The sequence below is a fragment of the Saimiri boliviensis genome, chromosome 9 (assembly GCF_048565385.1).
Source record: "Saimiri boliviensis isolate mSaiBol1 chromosome 9, mSaiBol1.pri, whole genome shotgun sequence".
In the NCBI taxonomy this organism is placed as follows: Eukaryota; Metazoa; Chordata; class Mammalia; order Primates; family Cebidae; genus Saimiri; species Saimiri boliviensis.
In genome coordinates this window covers 105590708-105610073 of record NC_133457.1, presented here as the reverse complement: position 1 = coordinate 105610073, position 19366 = coordinate 105590708, and the positions used below count along the sequence as shown (strand labels likewise).

Below are 19366 nucleotides of genomic sequence, written 5' to 3'. Positions count from 1 at the left end.
CCCTTTTCTACCTTAATAACTACCTTTTTTAAAATGCTGTATATAAGGTACTAAGCTAAGCATTTCCCATTACAATATCTCATTTGATTCTCAAGAAAACTCTAGACATGGGATCTGCAGGGTAGTTCTCTGGGTGGCCTTAGACCAACCCAGTTCTCCCTCTTTCTTTATCTGTAGTTCTCAAGAATAACTGCAGGACGTGCTGGAAATAAAACATCCTGAGATTACAGGCGAACTGGCCAGGACAGTCCAGGTTCTGTTCCAATCCCTCCCTAGAAACTAGATGTCCTTCCATGCTTAGCCCAGGGAGTCTTGTTACCCTGAGGTATAAAACTCAGTGTGGGCTGCTTTCTGAAGTCCCTCAGCTGCTATGAAAGTGGAGCACGTGCAGTTGAGACTCCATCCACCCAAGGAGCTTTCCTGAACCTTGGAGGACTGGCTTAGTGATGAATCCTAGGTTTCTGTTGTCTCTTGCTGCCTGCCTGTCTGTAAGTAATAAACTTGTTGTGAGCCTTGGTGTTCCATCTCACCAGACTCAGACCAGTTGGTAACCACTGCACAGGAAACCTTCTTCACAGGGTCTACGATTACAGAAGGGGAAACCCAGGGTCGAAGACATCATTTGTTAAAGACCAGAGAGCTGGTAAGCAGCGAAACCTGCCCTAACTACTGCATATTTCCTCTGGTGGCCCTGTTGTAGAGAAGAAAATAATAATCTGAATCAGAGGACAATATTTTAATCCAAAAGCTACGTGGCTACAGGTTGAAAGCAGAAGTCAGAGCTATCCACAGGTGCAGGAGCCAGTGGGCCATCATCCCTCAGCAGTGGGAAGATGGCATGGGCAACCAGGCTGAGGTTTGCTGGTAGCCAAGCTCTAGGCTTCAGCAGCCACATCTCATTTTCCTGAGATCAGAGCAGAAGCTCTGCTCCTCTGCCTCTCAAGTCATCCATTCTGACCCTGGCATCCAGGTACCAAAGGGATTTTACAGCAACTTGTGGATTTTGTGTAAAACCACATTTAGGCATCGGGAGAGTTAAAGAACACCCCACCCTCTTGCTATTACCTGGAGGGAATTTGTTTTACCTCTTTTCTGTGAGATGACAGATCCATTCCAAAGCTCCTCTAAAATCTAGTGGGCAAATGGCAGGCATGTGTGGCATTGGTGAGTCTGGGCTCTGCCCTAAAGAGCCTAACATTTTAAGAGAAAATGTTAAGAAAGGACTTCAGTACTTGGAATCTGAAGACTTGGATTTGAGTCTTCAGTATATCACATGGTCTCTCTGGGTCTCAGCTTCCATTACTCAAAAACAGTAGCAATGTCTCCAGCAGCATCTATTTGAACTGCTTGGCTGTTCATGCTCCAGGAAAACTGCAGAGGTCAGTCCAAGGTCAAGAATATCCACCCTTAACAACCCAGAACCTCTTTCACAAGCCAAACAGAACCTAATTGTTGGAAGACAGCCAACTCTCACTTCAAAAAATAGCAATGTGTTCTATTGAAAATGCAATGTTTTAATAGTTTAATTTCTATGCATTTTAGCTTTGGAGATTAATTTCATGTTTGGAAAATTAATTTATTTAATGTAAATTGGTTTTGACTGTGAAAGAACTGAGATGAAAGTCTGGGGTGTGGCCTCCAATCATAATGACCATATGTGCATATCAATGGCCTCTCACTTCATTTGCTGCCTTGGCCAACTTCCGACCTTAGATGGCTCAAGACAGAATGGAAATATGGGAGAAATGCTAGTCTTTATTCCTTTTTGAAAGTTTAAATATAGAAACTGCTTTGAAATAAAAATTTCCCCCATGGACTTTTGAAGTCAGACTGAGCAGACAAAATAGGTATTTTATCAAACTTACCAAGATTATAAGAGAGTATGAATAAATTCCTTAATGTTTGCATGGGTGCACATACCCTTTGGAATTCTCATTGGGCATCCTGGAGACCATTCATGCATCCCCAAATATTTATTGAGAGTTCACTTAGTATCAGGCACTGTGCTACGTGGTAAGGCTACCCAGAGGAAGACAGATGTGATCATTGTCCGTTGGAGCTTGGAAGCAGGAGAGGCAGATATTAATGAAATGTTGAACAACTGTAGAAATATAATTTGTAATAAGGGCTCAGAGTAAAAATAGAGTATTCTAAGAATGTATAAGAGGGGACTTCCATAAGGGAAGGGACTAATAAGCAAAGACACAAAAGAACACACATGAACAAAGTGTGTGTGTGTGTGTGTGTGTGTGTGTGTGTGTGTGTGTGTGTTTTGGGAAGTAGAAAGGGAGAGGAATTGTTTGGGGTTTAAGAAACAGAGAGAGAGTGTGGCAGCAGTGCAGAGTGCAAGAGGAATACTGATATACTCAAATGCTATAGACAGTGGCCAGGTGCCTTAGAAAAGATTTTGGTCTTTTTTGAAAGAGCAGTAAGAATTTATTAAAGGATCCTAAGTAAGGGGATAGGTGATCAGATTAATACTCTTAAAAGATATTTTGGCTGCTATATGGAGATGAGATTCAGAAGGAAGCCTGTGTGGAAGCAAAGAGATCAGTTAGGAGGCTGTAGTAGAATCATGGCTTGGACTAAGCTGGTGGTAGAGTAGATGGAGGGAATGAATGGATTCGATAATTATTTAGGTGGTCAAAACAACAGGACTTAGTGATGGACTGGCCACAGGAGGAGGGGAAAAAGAAGCTGGCATCAAGAATGATGTCCAAGTTTCTAGCTCACATAACTGAGTGGGTGATGGTGTCACCCATGGAGATGCAGGCTCATGCTGGAGTAGGGGACTGATGTAGAGACTCAAGAGTTCCATGTTGAGCATGTTAGCATGAGGGACCTTTGAGACGTCAGGCCTGTGTTTAGGAAAGCAAGCTGGGCTAGAGATGGACATGTGAGAACCCTCTTAGCCTTCGATTGAGCTGGGATTAGAAGGTGTCAGAAAAGTGAGAAGCCCTTTCCTGTACCCTATTAAGGTTGACACAGTGCTTTAAGAGCCTAACACAGAAAGGTAAAGCAAGTAAGTAAGTTTCCATAAAACCCAGAGACAATATTGTAAAATTCCTTTGAATCATGTCTGAAGTCACAGCTGAAAAAAATAAAAAGAGAAAGGAGAATACAAAATGAACCTGAGGCAACTCCAACATTCCAGCTCTGTAAAATTGTCTCCACCACAAGTTGTGACCCTTGGCCTGTGCAGTTCTTTCATGTGCCATGTGTGATATATTTGCACCTCACCGCTGATGTACTTTTTTCCAGTATGAACCTTTCTTTTTGCCCTCTGATTGGATAATTTCATAAGTTTTGTTGTTAAGCTCACTAACTCTTTCCTCTGTTCTGTTAAGTCTGCTGTTGAAGCTACCTAATGAGTTTTTCAGTTCAGTTATTATATTCTCTATTTCTAGAATTTCTATCTGATTTTTTTTTTTCATTATTCCTATTTCTTTGCCAAATTTCTCGATTTTGTTCCTGGATTGCTTTCCAAGTTTGCTTTTTTTTTTTTTTTTTTTTTGAGACAGAGTCTCACTCTATTGCCCAGGCTGGAGTGCACTGGTGCAATCTCAGCTCACTGCAACCTCTGCCTCCTGGGTTTAAGCAATTCTCTTGCCTCGGCCTCCCAAGTAGCTGGGATTACAGGTGCATGCCACCACGCCTGGCTAATTTTTGTATGTTTAGTAGACAAGGGGTTTCATCATGTTGGCCAGGCTGGTCTCAAACTCCTGACCTCAAATGATCTGCCCACCTCAGCCTCCCAAAGTGCTGGGATTACAGGCGTGAGCCACTGCACCAGGACTGCTTTCCAAGTTTCATTTAATTTTCTAATTGTATTTTCTTGTGATTTCCTTAACTTGTTTAAGAAGATTCTGAATTCTCTCTCTCATTTCATGGATCTTCAATTCTTCTGAGCCTATTGTTTGAACTTTCTTAGTTTCTTTTGGTGATGTCATATTTCTCTGAGTTTTCACAATCCTTGCATCTTTACATTGATGCTTGCATATCTGAGGAAACAGGCATCTCTTTCAGTTTTTGGAGGTGTTCACTGCTTGTGTTCAACCTTTACTACTTAGTATTAGAATTGAAACACTAGCCTGTTGTTTCCTCCCTTTCTGGGGAGGACTTACAGTGAGCACTAGAACTAAAACAGTGCGCTGGGGCTAAATTGTTGCTTTATCATTGTTTCTTGGTCTAGGGAAAACTTACAGTAAGCACAGGAGGCTAAATGTTGCCCCAGAACTATATGCCCACCCTGACAGTTTCCCAGTCTGGGGAAGACTTAAGCAGGTACTGGAGCTTAATCCTGACCTTTTAGTTGTTTCTGGGCCACGGAAATGCTTTCAGCAAGTACCTGGGCATTATGGAAATCCAGCCAGGCATTTGGGCTTTTCCACGGACTGTGCTCCCTGCAGCCCTATGACTCTAGCCAGTTTCTTCAACATGGCATCCCCACCAATCAGAGCACAGAGTAGCCACCCAGATCCAAGTGCCAGTGCTGCAATCAGCATCCTGCTCTTTGTCTCTAACCCACCCTAGGTGGTTCAGCCCTCCTGGCACTCCCAATGGTTCCCACGGGACAGGACCAGAGTGGGCTTCCCTTGAAGATTCCCAGATCACAGGGAAATCAAACATCCACCCCCAATTCCCTCCTCTAACTCCTAAAACCATGGATCAAGGGAAAATCTCTGTTCATAGCATTCTGCCTGGCTAGGGAGAAGACAGCACAGTCTGAAATGACGACTTCCCTTAGTGGTCACGGATTCTCTCAACTCTGTGAGTCCAGGGTTTTCTCTGCTTCTCCTTCAAGTGTTGGTGTATTGGTGAACTCAGGGTGGTATTCTGGTTTTGAATAGTTTCTAGTTGTATTTTTCTGAGAGGGGTGATGCCAAGGGACCTTATACTCCTGCCATCTTAGTGACATCATACCAATCCAAACTTTTCATCAACACATCATCTATGTAGTTTGTATTCTGGCTAAGATATATGATCTGAATCTAATGATGAGAAAACAATCAGATAAATCGAGATTACGGAGCAACATACAAGTCAAGTAGTGTGGCCTCTTCAAAAGTGTTAATTTCATTAAAGACAAAATTAAATTAAAATAAAAAACAAGGAGACAGGCGGGGCACAGTGGTTCATGCCTGTAATCTCAGTACTTTGGGAGGCTGAGGCAGGTGGATCACCTGAAAGGTCAGGAGTTCAAGACCAGGCTAGCCAAAATGGTGAAACCCCATCTCTACTAAAAATACAAAAATTAGCTAGGCATGGTGGCGGGCACCTGTAATCCCAGCTACTGTGGAGGCTGAGGCAGGAGAATCGCTTGAACCCAGGAGGCAGAGGTTGCAGTGAGCCAAGATCATGTCCCTGCACTCCAGCCTGGGTGACAGAGCAAGACTCCTTGTCAAAAAATAAATATATAAAATAAGGAGACATTTCTGGAATCTTGATTTAAGGAAACCAAGGAGACAGAACAACCAAAAGAATACATGACCCTTGATTGGTTCCTCCTGACTTGAAAGGAAAAAATTATAAGGGTTATTTTAAGGACAATAGGGGAAATTGAAACATGGTATTCATGGGGATCATCATGCTATTGGAATTACACAGGAGAATGTCCTGGTTCTCAGGAGGTATGTACTGAAGTGTTTAGGGATGACGTATTTGCAACTTTCAACTGGTTCAGAAAAAAGAAAGTATTGTTGAAAAACGCACCCTTTGAATGAAGAGACCTTCCAAACAGGTTTGGGTGAGCAACATGGCTGTTTACTCACCTGGGTGCAGGTGGGCTAAGGCCAAAAAGGGCATTAGCAAAGGGCAGTGGGATAGGAGTTAGTTTTATAGGTGTGGGTAGTTTTTTAGGGGGTGGGGGTGTTGCAGAGTAAGATCAGTTACAGTGGTGGGGGTCACAGGCAAGGAGTATACATGACCACAAGTTCAGTTACAATGGCAGGGTTGGGTGAGAGGTATTTTACATTATCATAAGAACAGTTAAGATGGCAAGGAGGGTTGGGTGAGGGGTTTGTCTGGGGAAGCTCCACTGGGCGAAGAGGGACAATGGCAAAAGCAGGCAGGGGGTGGGAGACATCAGCCGAGGCAAGCAGGACTTCAGACTTTCAGGCTCTAGGCTTGCTTGCATATGGAGACCTGACAAGTATACACAGAAAGAGAAATGACACAAATATAGGACTGTGTTAACAAATCGGAGACTCTAAGTGAAAAGTATATGGGTATTCATTGCACTACTTTTGTAAATTTTCTTCAATTTTTTCAAGATGAAAAGTTAATGAAATTGCAATGACTTTTTTTTTTTTGTTTGTTTGTTTGTTTTTGTTTTTGTTTTTTTTTTTTTTTGAGACAGAGTTTCGCTGTTGTTACCTAGGCTGGAGTGCAATGGCGCGATCTCGGCTCACCGCAACCTCCGCCTCCTGGGTTCAGGCAATTCTCCTGCCTCAGCCTCCTGAGTAGCTGGGATTACAGGCACGCGCCACCATGCCCAGCTAATTTTTTGTATTTATAGTAGAGACAGGGTTTCACCATGTTGACCAGGATGGTCTCGATCTCTCGACCTTGTGATCCGCCCGCCTCGGCCTCCCAAAGTGCTGGGATTACAAGCTTGAGCCACCGCGCCCGGCCTAAATTGCAATGACTTCTAAGACTAACTCTCCAGCGTTAAGCCAATCTTCCTTCCCAAGCTATGTGTATAATCCTCCACAAGACTGCCTTCACTTCAGACACCAGCTGCAAGTTTAGGAGTCCTACATCTGACCAACTGGCTACAAACTCAGGAGTCCTCATTACCCCCCTCAAGTTTGATATTCACTAGAATGATTCACAGAACTCAGGAAAGTGCTGTCCTTACCATTAATTTCATTATAGCACAGCATATGAATCAGAACCAGCCCAAGGAGAATATATAGGCCAAGGTATGAGAGGGTTCCAGATGCAAAACTTCCACTGTCTCCTCCCAGTGGAGTCAGGACTTATTCCCCTCCCCGCACATTAATACATGACAGTACACAAGGTATTGCTAGTCAGGGGAGCTCACCTAAATTACAGTGTCCAGAGCTTTTACTGGGGTCTTACCTTGCAGGCATGATTGATTAAATCATTGGTCTCCTTCTCCTAGGAGGCTAGACTGATATCACATGGCTAAAAGCCCCATCCCTCTAATCACACAGGGTTCTTCCTAGTGTGGCCTGCTCCCAGTCTGAGTCATCTCATTAGCTTAAACTATCAAGGTCCACTGTGAATAACAAAGACACTCCTCTCATTTAGAAAATTCCAATTATTTACAGGTTATCTACCTGTTAAGAACCCAGGACAAAGTCCAGCCGAACTTTTATTATTTATTTATTTATTTATTTATCTTTCTGAGACGGAGTCTCGCTCTGTCACCCAGGCTGGAGTACAGTGGCACGATCTCAGCTCACTGCATCCTCCGCCTCCTGGGTTCAAGTGATTCTCCTGCCTCAGCCTCCCCAGTAGCTGGGATTACAGGCATCAGTCACCAGGCCAGCTAATTTTTTTTGTAGTTTCAGTAGAGACGGGGTTTCACCAAGTTGACCAGGCTAGTCTCGAAATCCTGACCTCTGGTGATCCGCCCACCTTGGCCTCCCAAAGTGCTGGGCACGTGAGCCCCCATGCCCACCCAAACTTTTTTATTACACAGAAAAAGTTTTTAAAATATTTTAAAATATAAATATTTAAAATATCCATCTAAAGCCACAGTAGATAGGCCTAGAGCACTTGAATTAAAAAAAAAAAAAAAAAAAAAAAAAAAAAAACTACTAGACTCCAAGGATATTGTTTCAGCTTCTGGCAGCCTTGAAACAGCAGCACAATCTGTTTACACCCTGAGTTTAAGGAAACCACTCAGGTGTCTCAACAGTTCCCATTTCAAAGGCATTAGGATAAGTCATTTCACTTTTCTACACAGGGTCAGCCACAAACAGTAAATATACAGTTGTGTGGGAGTGACAAATGAAAGGAAATGATTTACATTTGTTGCCTAATACTTCCCAATTCAATTTACTATGCCAAATTCTTATGATAATCACAGCCTATACTACTTCAATCAAATCAGATCCCTCTAACTCTCCAACCCAAACAGGGAGGAAGTCAGGATTCATGGGCAGTGTGTAAAATCATTGTATAATTGCAAATTAGAACCATAATCAGCCCTCTGGCCCCTGAGTCCTCTTCATCACTAGGCTGTGAACCAAGATGACTTCTTGTAACTATATCTCCAGGAGAAGAACGCCAAAGCACTGACAGAGAGCAAAGCCTTGTTCATAGACCCAGTGGAGAGAACAGAGGGAAGTAACGTTTGTGAAAAATTAAAAGAGGAGGCTTGTTATTCAGCAAATGGAAGCTCTGAGGGATCAATGTTCTCTTTATAGTTTGTTTTTAAATATGAAAGTGATGGCCGGGTGCAGTGGCTCATGCCTGTAATACCAGCACTTTGGGAGGCTGAGGCAGGAGAATCACCTGAAGTCAGAAGTTCGAGACCAGACTGACCAACATGGTGAAATGCCATCTCTACTAAAAATACAAAAAATTAGCTGGGCATGGTGGCAGGCGCCTGTAATCCCAGCTACTCAGGAGGCTGAGGCAGGAGAATCGCTTGAACCTGGGAGACAGAGGTTGCAGTGAGCCAAGATGGCGCCATTGCACTCCAACCTGGACAACGAAAGGGAAACTCCATCTCAAAAAATAAAAAGAAAGAAAGTGATGCATGCATGCAGTATTATTTTAGTTTTTGGTTTTTGTGGGTTTTGTGGTTGCTGTTGTTCAGACAGTAAAAGGAGTGACATTTAAAATACTTAATGACTGTTGCAAGTAGGGCACAGACCAATCAGGATGAGGGATTCCAAGCCACTGTGCTGTACTGGGGAGTGCCTACTGCACCGCAGATTGGATATACAACAAAGAAAGAGGTCTCACCCCAGACTCCCAGCTGCACTCCCCAGAGGTAACCACTGTTTATCTCTTAGGACTTATTCCAGAAACGTTTCATGCCTCTGCCAGCATATATGTCTGTGCCTATATATCCCTTTTGGTCTAGAGCATTGCTTTTGAAAACACAGTACTGTTCTGTAGCATATTCAAGACAGGTAGATCACATGAGGCCAAGAATTCAAGACCAGCCTGGGCAACATAGCGAGACCCTGTCTCTACCAAAAAATTAATTAATTAAACAAAAAACAAAACTAAAAAAATTTCAGGTATGCTGGTATGCGCCTGTAGGCCCAGCTACTCAGGAAGCTGAGATGGGAGGATCACTTGAGCCCAGGAGGTTGAGGCTACAGTGAGCTACGATCCAGCACTCCAGACTTAAGGATAGAGTGAGACCCTGTCTCAAAACAAACAAACAAACAAACAACGTATCTTAGACATCTAGACATCATTTCCTCTACATCTGTAGCTCATTTTGTTACACTTTGGCAATGCTACTCAAAATTTGGTCTGTTTGCCCGTGCAGAAACTGTTTGCTACTGGTTTGAGAAAACATAAGGGAGGAGCTTGCACCAGAATCAACTATGTCTTTAAGTACACTGTTTATTTCTGGTGATACATACCGTTGACCATTGAACAACACAGGGATTAGAAGCATTGACCCCTATGCAATCAAAATCCACCCTTAACTTTTGACTCCCCCAAAATCGCAACTATTAATACCCTACTCTCGACTGGAAACCTACTGGTCAACATAAACAGTGGATTGACACATATTTTGTTAGTTATATGTATTATATACTGTATTATTACAGTAAACTAAGGTAGAGAGAAGAAAAGTATTAATAAAACAATAAGGAAAATATATTTGCTATTCACTAAGTGAAAGTGGATTGTCATAAAGGTCTACATCCTCACCATCTTCACACTGAGGAGGCTAAGGAGGAAGAAGAGGAGTAGAGGAAGCTTTGGTCTTGCTGCCTCTGAGGTCGAAGAGGCGGAGAAGGTAGAAGGGGAGGTAGACAGGCAGGCATAGTCAGTATAACTCTTATTGAAAAACATCCACAACTTGTGTTGTTCAAACCCATGTTATTCAAGGGTCAACTGTAAATATTTTTTTGTGTGTCAGAAAGACTCTCTTGATAAAGCCATTGGTTTATATTCTGGCTTGAGTTCCTTATCTCCTAGTAGACCAGTAACAAACAACAGACTGTCTATTTTGAGCAGTACAGCCTCAGAGCATGTACTTTCATAGTTATTTAACCAGTCCCCTCTTGATGAGCAGTCAGGTTCACACAAGTGAACGTTCTCACATGCATACGTCTTTATGCACTTGGGAGAGGATTTCTGTAGGAGAGTCCTAGGAGCTGTATCAAGGTTGTGCAATTGATGAAAAAGCTGGTCATGATGGTGCCAGAGAGCTGCAAGTAACCTCAGAGTCACTTCTAAATCAAAAATAAGGGGTATTCAATGTGAAATTGAGTCATCCAATTTTCACATTTTGTTGATGAGAAAGCCAAAAACCACAAAGGTAAAAGCAGGGCCCAAAGTCTAATAAGTCAGTGCAGGAATGGGCCCTACTCCTCTGAAAGGCACTGGGTGTCCGCAGAACGACGACCTGGACACAAGGCCTTAGGGTCTGAGCTAAGGGGATGGATAGAATGACTCTGTCTCCTCCAGCAGTATAACTGGAAACAAGTTACACTGTTATCTCAGTCACCCTGGGGCCTGAGCTACAGGAGATGCCAGGTTCTGTTTTAATGGGTGTTGCTGAGCCGCCTAGGAAAACCTGTGAAGGAGGCTTTGGGGCACACTGCTTGGGCCTGCCTTAAACTGCCCCATGAAAGAAGGAAAAGGTCGCGAAGGCAGATAATTTATGAACACCCAGAACTTTGAAGAGTTTAGTGATAGTGGGCTCTGGTCAGAAAAAAAAAAAAAAGGACCTAAGAACAAATGAAGGATAAAAATGATGGAGAACGGAGCTGTGTAAGATATGGATGAGGCAGAGGTTCCACAAAAGCTAAAGAAAGTGATCACAGATTTAGAAGGAGAAAGACAGCAATGGAGTCCAGGAAGCCAACAGAGAAAAGTTCCAAGAAGGGATAAGCAGGCAGAAGCAGCAAAAGCTGCAGAGGACTCGCATGAGATGCGGACTTTGAAAGAGCCAGTGGATTTGGCAACCTGGAAGGCACTGGTGGCCTCGTGGAGTCACTTCAGTAAAGCAGTGACAGCAGAATTCGGATTGCAGTGAACCAAGAAAGGAAGCAAGAAAATTGAGCCATTGAGTATAGACAGTAATTCTTGGACACACTGGTTGGGAAAGAAGAGAGAGAAAAAGGAGAGTAGAAGGTGGCTGCTGGGGCACGTAAGAGCGTATCCTTTAAAACCTTTACTCAACCTCTGTGTGCACAGACGGTCACTCGCTGTCAGGGCCACAGGTAGCCGGAGGGAGAAAGGGGAGTCCTAGCTTCCTGTACCAGCCTTCAATGAATTGTGGTTTCCTGAAGACTTGTATAAATTATCCACAGTAATAGAACTCTGTGCCCATACTGTTTTCAAGATGTGTGCATGGGGTACGATAATAACAATAGCCACCATTTATTGAGAACGTATGTACGCAAACCTAAGAGCTTTACATAAATTATCTCATTTAATCCTTACAATAACTCTATGAGGTAAGCCTTATATTTTTTTTCTTCAGTTCAAAAATGATAAAACCTGAGACACAGAGGGCTTAATTAGCCTGCTACAGGTCATCCAGCAAATAAATGCAGCAATAGGATTCAAACCCCGGTTCATCATTCTCTAATGCCTGTGCTCCTATTAAGCCAGAGTCCCTCAAGCTGAACTCTATGAATCACAGGCAACAGGCTCATGTGGGGAGCTTTTCAAAAATCCAAATGCCCAGGTTCCACAAAAGATGTACTGACTTTTTAAAAATAAAAACTGGAGCCCACAATCTGAAATCCCCACAAATGATACTATCGAGCTCTGCAAATGTTTCCTATGCTCATGGAAGTCTTCTAAGGTAAAGCATCTACCTCCTCACTGTTTGAGCTGCCTGTCCTTGGTCTTCATCCACATTAGGATTTACATGGGCTTCCTGAGGATAAAGATAGACTGGACTGCTTGTTTGAGTAGCTTCCCAGACCTTAACCTGTACCTATTGAATGAGCATTTCCTCGGGGAAGGCCAGCAGTCTGTTATCTATATTTCGCAAGTTCCCCAGGCAATTATTATCTTCAGAGAAGACTAGACACTCTATTCAGTTATTCACAGCTGAAAGTATCCTAAGTGCTACCCTGGGCTCTAATTTAAGTTCTAACACTTAATCATTCTAAGCTTCACTTTCCTATAAAATGGGCATAAATGTGCCTGCCTGGCAGAGCTGCTGTAAAGAACAGATACCGTACCAATTAGGATTAGAATTACTGGCTTATAACAAAATCAAATCAACAATGGCTTAAACATAGGGGTTTATTTTTGTCTCAGTTTAAAGTCTAGAGGTAAATGATCCAGAGCAGGTATGAGGTCTAGGGGGAAAGACTCTTGCTGTCTAGGGAGGAAGAATAGACTAAAGAGGAAAACTCTTGCTGTCTGTCTGCACTTTCATCAGTAACACATTGCCTCTTTACACAAAATGGCAACTGAGGCTGCAGCCATTTTGTCGACAGGCTTGGTAAAGCGAAGAGAAGGAATTCACCTCCAGGCAGGCCAGATCCCCTTAAGGAGTATATCTGGAAGGCCCTCCTGATACTTCCAGTTTATATTGCATTAACCAGAACTTAGATACGGGCCCACACCTAGTTGCAAAGAAGGCTACGATCTTTTTGTTTAATATCGGATCTTTGCTACCCCAAATAAATCAGGCCTTCTGTTTTGTTGGTTTTTTTCCTTAAGGAGAATAAATATTGGTGTTTTGGCCAAGCACAGTGGCTCACACCTGTAATCCCAGCACTTTGGGAGGCTGAGGTGGGTGGATCACCTAAGGTCAGGAGTTAAAGACCAGCCTGGGACTCAAGGACTCCCTGAGGGGTTTGCAGAACCTTTGGTAGAATGCACCTTCCTTACAGTGCAGGGCAATATGGAATGCCAACAACCCAGCCTTTTGTCCCTCTCTCCTTTTCTTGGGGGCTGGTGTCTCTCCTGGCCTTCTCTAGCTCCCTCCCTCCTTCCTTTCACACAAGCATTTCCCCTCGTAAAACAACTGCATGTTTCATCCCATCTTGGTGTCCCTTTCTCAAAGTAGCTAAGAAAAATGCTCCCAGCACAAATTCAGTAATGCACATAACACTTGTGAACTCAGTGATTGGTATGGAGTAGACAATAAACAATAGCCATGTCAGGGGCGGAGGAGGAAATAGTTCAGGGTCAACCATGGAGAAAGGAATGTTTTACCGAAAGGTGGGACACGGAATCTGAAGCAAATCACTCTGCTTCACCCCCAAAGAATCTCCATTACTGTAACATTTGGTTAACAACAGCACCAAAGTCCATGTTAAGAGAGGAGCTGTCACATGCCTGTAATCCCAGCACTTCAGGAAGCCAAAGCAGGAGGATCACTTGAGGCCAGGAGTTTCAGACCAGTCAGGGCAACCTGATGAGACCCCGTTTCTGCAATAAATACAAAAATTAGCCGGGTGTGGTGGCGTCAACCTGTAGTCCCAGCTACTTGGGAGGCTGAGCTGGGAGGATCATTTGGGCCTGGGAAGTAAAGGTTGCAGTGAGCCAAGATTGTGCCACTGTACTCCTGCCTGGGTGACAGAGAGAGACTCTTGTCTCAAAAAAAAAAAAAAAAATTGTCATCACAGTACAACTGAACTGGTATTAGTTAACAGCAATCATTTCAGGTCATTTTTCAACAAAAACAAACAGGAAATAAGCAGCAGCACAGGCCCCAAGACAAGACTGCATAAAATAAACCCAATGTCCTGAGCAACTCTGGTTCATTTTTTTTTTTTTTTTCTTTTTTTGAGACGGAGTTTCGCTCTTGTTGCCCAGGCTGGAGTGCAATGGTGCAATCTCGGCTCACCGCAACCTCCGCCTCCTGGGTTCAGGCAATTCTCCTGCCTCAGCCTCCCGAGTAGCTGGGATTACAGGCACCCGCCACCATGCCCAGCTAATTTTTAGTATTTTTAGTAGAGACGGGGTTTCACCATGTTGACCAGGATGGTCTCGATCTCTTGACCTCGTGATCCACCCGCCTCGGCCTCCCAAAGTGCTGGGATTACAGGCTTGAGCCACCGCGCCCGGCCAACTCTGGTTCTTATACTGGAAAAACCACCAGATTACCTGTGATGGTGATGTAAGAACATTATTTCCATAACTGTTTAGTGTGGAAGCAAAAGCACCATCTCTACAAACATAATGAAGAATTTCAGCTGGGTGTGGTGGCTCACACCTGTAATCCCAGCACTCTGGGAGGCTGAGGTGGGCAGATCACCTGAGGTCAGGAGTTCAAAACCAGCTTGGCCAACAGGGTCAAACCTTGTCTCTATTAAAATACAAAAATTAACTAGGCATGATGGCAGGTGCCTGTAATCCCAGCTACTCAGGAGGCTGAGACAGGAGAATCACTTTTACCCAGGAGGTGGAGGTTGCAGTAAGCCAAGATCGCACCATTGCACTCCACCCTGAGCGACAGAGCAAGACTCTCTCTCAAAAAAATAAAATAAAATAAAATAAAAAAGTAATAATGATAAAGAATTTCAAGGAGAAAATACAGGGTGAAAGAAAGTGCAGTTGGGGCACAAGGTGGATGTGAAACTGTGTATGACACAAAAGTTCCCTGGGACTTAACCGACATCATGTACATGGCACACGGTAGGAGCTTAATAAATGGTGATTGCCCACATACATGAATGTTTCACTCAAGGTTATAGCTCACCACTCACAGATTCATTAAAAAAAGATTTGTAGAAAGCCTACCACGTGCCAGTTTCTGTGCTAGGCACTGATGATGTCAGCGAATGGGAAAGTTGAAGTCCTTGCCCCACAGTCCTTCTGCAGAGAAATCTCCTTTGCAGACATTTTATATGGATCCCGCTGCCTTTGTCTTTCTACTTCACAGACTGAATGTGAGCCCACATCTATCAGACTTAACGCCCATATGGGCTGGTCTAATGGTAGTGTGTTATCAGAATCTATTAACATTCATGTCCCTAAAATTGGTATGCAACTCCCCACTGCTAAATGTGACTTGTCTTTTAAAAAATTATATTAAATTGAAAGTTTTTAAAATGTCCATTTGAATTGCTTCTGAAATATCTTCTTGATCTCTGAAACCAAGCAGACTCGCCCGTGCAACCCTGGAATTCTATTCGCCTCTATATTAGTCATCTATTATTGCACAACAAATTACCCCAAAACTTAGCAGCTTAAAAGAACAAGCATTTATCATCTCATAGGGCCAAGGAGTGACTTAAGGGGATGGCCTGGTTCATGGTCTCTCATGAGGGTTCTTTCCATCAAGGTGCTAGCCAGCGATTCAGTCTCTGAATTTTTTATAGAGACAAGGTCTCATTTTATTGTCCAGGTTGGTCTTGAACTCCTCAGCTCAAGCAATCCTCCTGCCTTGGCCTCCCAAAGTGCTGGGATTACAGGTGTGAGCCACTGTGCCCGGTCCTGCTTCTCCTGCATTTTGCTAGTGACACAGACCATTCCTGGTACTACATGGGAGGGAACCAGATGGGGTTTGAAAACAGGAGGCAGGATCTTTGGTGGCCCTCCTAGAAACTGGTTACCACCGTTTCCAAGAAGAGCTCCCTCTCCCCAAACTCCACCTAAACTCTGGAACAGGGAGGTATGCAAATGTCACTGTTTCAAAATACAGAGGCACACAGCAAACAGTGAATGTACTCTGTCCTGGTAACTCATGTTTTAAGCCTAGTAGAACTGCTTTTCCTCAATTATACTTGAGCATTATGCCACAGGCCTGCATAGAAGGACATTATAAGAAACAGCTCCAATTAAGTCATTGCTGTATTGCATCATTGTTCAGTCAGCCGACCCTTGGGAGAAAAATATCTCTTTAGTCTCAGGGTCAGAAAAAGCTGAGCTTCTCCCAAACAATTGTTTTTCTAGAATTTTGTTACAACTCACGTTTCCCTCTTTACTTTGGCTGTTCGGAAGCTCAGAGTCAAACATGTAAGCCATTGTGGGTATTGATCTTTTCTGAACTAATGTCATCATGGAATTATTTCTTCCACTCAAATTTTTGTCTTGTCCTTTTGTATATTTTGTACTTTCGTAATTCCTCTCAAAGCTTCTGTGGATTGAGATGGAGTTTAAATACACAATAAATTAGTTTTTGCCCAAAAGACTAATGACCTGCATGTGCCATCTAGTGGCAAGAGAGACAACTGCCAGAATAGAAACCTCCCTGATTTTTCAGATGTGTTTTTGATGGAGAGCGGGGAGTAGTGGGCAAGGGAAGAAGAGGGAGACCAGGACCCCTTTTTGTGCTTTGTCAGGAAATTGAGACTACTGAGGATTATAGGGACTCTAGGCAGGGCCAAGGAGCAGGTGATTCAGTGGTTAGAACTGAAGATGATTTATTGGAATTTGAAGAAACAGTCAAAAAAAATAGTGAAGAGTAAGGAAGTCACCGGCAGCAAAAAGGTTAAGGAAAAAAAAAAAGTATTAGGAAAAGTAAACAATGAAAATAGACCTGATTCAAGCAAATCACTTGACTTAATGTACGTTGATTGCAGATGTGACCAGCCATTTTTTAAATATTCACATTAACTGTAGAAAGAAGCTTAGAGTCCAGTGTTTTTCCTTTAAGTGAGAGAAAACTAGGGCACAGAGGCACTGAGCATCTTGCTCAAGGTCACACAGCCTGTGAGTCCCAGGCCCAGGGTAACCCCTAGACCAGTCCTCGTTCCCCAGCACCACGCTACTCTTAACTGCATATAGCAGATGCTCATTTGGGCTTTCATTTTGCACACAGGGTTTCAAATTAAAAATGAGGTCATCACATAAAAATGCGGGATCCAGCATTTTTCAATAAATTATTACTCTCTGGTTTTTTTAGCTACCCCCTTGGCCTACCCCCAAAATGTCAGGGTGGTGGTTTGAAGCACTGGCTTCATTCATCTTCACCATGTGGCAAGTCATCAGTTCACAATGATAGAGAAGGATTACAGAAGCCAATCACAGTAGGTGAGGGAGCCCCAGTCTGGGGAAGAGAAAGTAAATTCACCCATCTACCATGTTAACCTAGCATCTGCTCTGGGCCAGGTTCCGGGTAGGATGCTGGGGTGGCAATATCAACAATGCACTGGCCATGTCTGGAGCTATACATGTCCTATCTCTCCGTACCCCGACACGTGCATTCTTGGACACAGCTTCAGCTAAAACTGAGGCATAGCTTGGATCTGGAAGGCCCTTGAAGACCTAGCCCAGGGATCTATAGTCTCAAGTTGAATGTCTTAGAAACAGCCTGAAGATGGGGACCAGTGAGGGGACTGGAGATACTATCTAAAAAGGAACTTGAGATGTTACCATACTGAACAATACAAATATTAAACATTTTAATCATCTGAGAGGGTTCTATTGAATAGCATTAGCCAATAGCACCCTTTCCTGGATTTTCTGTTCCTGAGTCCTACCAGTTCTCCCAAGCCCTTCAAAGACTGACATAGCAGAGACTGATATGAGCCACTGATTCCTGGAAGAGGCAGAGCTCTGGTACAATGGCTGTTCCAAGTTGATGTCCTCAGAGGTACAAATGACACACCAGAGACAGAGGGCATCTGAAGTTGTTTCTTAAACTTTCCAGGCTTCTGTGCTGGTAAAGGGTACCAGATGGGGCAAAAAGAACAGAAGGAATATTGAGGGGCTCAGCGTTTGTGATCAGAAAGACCCAATTTCCTATCAAGGTTCTCCATTACTAGTTGGATAATCTTTAGGCAAAGCCTTTGGGCACCAGTTTTCTTGCCAGCAAAAAGCTGAGAACTATGATAGTCACGAAGATTAAATAAGCCAGTGGATGAGACAGTGTCTGGCTCATGGTTAAGTGTAGATTTCTTACTCATCTGTTCCTGCCCTTTTGGATGCTAATTTCCCCTCTGCCAAGGATAAGAGCCACATGTCACCTTCTCATCATAGCGGAGGCTAGTCATGCCTAGCTGTTCTACTCATTCCCTCAATAAATTTTTGTTATGAAAACAACAACTGGCCAGGCGCAGTGGCTTACGCCTGTAATCCCAGCACTTTGAGAGGCCAAGGCAGGTGGATTACGAGGTCAGGAGTTCGAGACCACCCTATTCAAAATGATGAAACCCTGTCTCTACTAAAAATACAAAAATTAGCCAGGTGTGGTGGCAGGCACCTGTAATCCCAGCTACTCAGGAGGCTGGGATCGCTTGAACCTGGGAGGCGGAGCTTGCAGCGAGCTGAGATTGCCCCACTGCACTGTAGCCTGAGCGACAGAACAAGACTCTCTGTCTCAAAAAAAAAAAAAAAAAAAAAAAAAAAACGAACGAAAACAGCAACTGCCTGGCCTCGTGTTCTGCATCATACAAAGATGGAAAACACATCCCCAAGAGCTCACTGTCCCATGAGAAAGACTGGCAGGCAAACCAACAGTTACATAGCAGGGGGACAAGAAGTGAATTGAGAGTGCACAGGGAGAGAACAGAGGTGGTGATGTTTCAGCTAACACAGAAGGTGTGAATAAAAGTTTGCCTGATCAGCAAGCATCTGGGAGAGGGAATGCCAAGCAGAGATAACAGCACATGCAAAAATGGAAGACTGGAAAGCAGGGTAAATCCAATTATGAAGGTCTCTGAGCACCGGGCCAAGGAGTTTGAGCTCAAACTTGTAAGGGACACAAAGCCTCTAAAAGGAAGTCATCATATTTGACTACTGAACATATTTCTATATTGCCAGTGTGGATATGGTTTAGAAGAGGCAAGACTACGCCTGTAATCCCAACACTTTGGGAGGCCAAGGCGGGCGGATCACCTGAGGTCAGGAGTTTGAGGTCAGCCTGACCAACATGGAGAAACCCTGTCTGTACCAAAAATATAGAATTAGCCAGGCATGGTGGTACATGCCTGTAATCCCAGCTACTTGGGAGGCTGAGGCAGGAGAATTGCTTGAACCTGGGAGGTGGAGGTTGGGTGAGCTGAGATCACGCCATTGCACTGCAGCCTGGGCAATAAGAGCAAAACTACATTTCAAAAAAAAAAAAAAAGAAGAGGTAAGAACGGTAAAAGGAAAGCGAGTCTCAATTTGTTCCACTTTCCCCCATTTCACTGTCCTCCAGTCACAAGGGACTTCTCTGAGTTCCTTGAATTACAAAATACCAAGCTCTTCCCCACCTCAAGGCCTTGCACTTACTGTTGGACCACTCTTCTCTTGGCTGTTACAGAGCTTCCTTCTTCTCAGCCTTTGTGTCAAGCAT

At 43.6% G+C, this 19366-nt stretch overlaps 1 non-coding gene across 1 annotated transcript; it reads left to right on the top strand.

The window, feature by feature from the left end:
- The first annotated feature begins 2965 nt into the window (after window positions 1-2965).
- LOC120368001 (small nucleolar RNA SNORA26) lies at window positions 2966-3093 on the top strand. Its single transcript, XR_005582232.1, has one exon. It is a non-coding gene; the product is annotated as a small nucleolar RNA SNORA26 (small nucleolar RNA).
- The last annotated feature ends 16273 nt before the right edge of the window (window positions 3094-19366 follow it).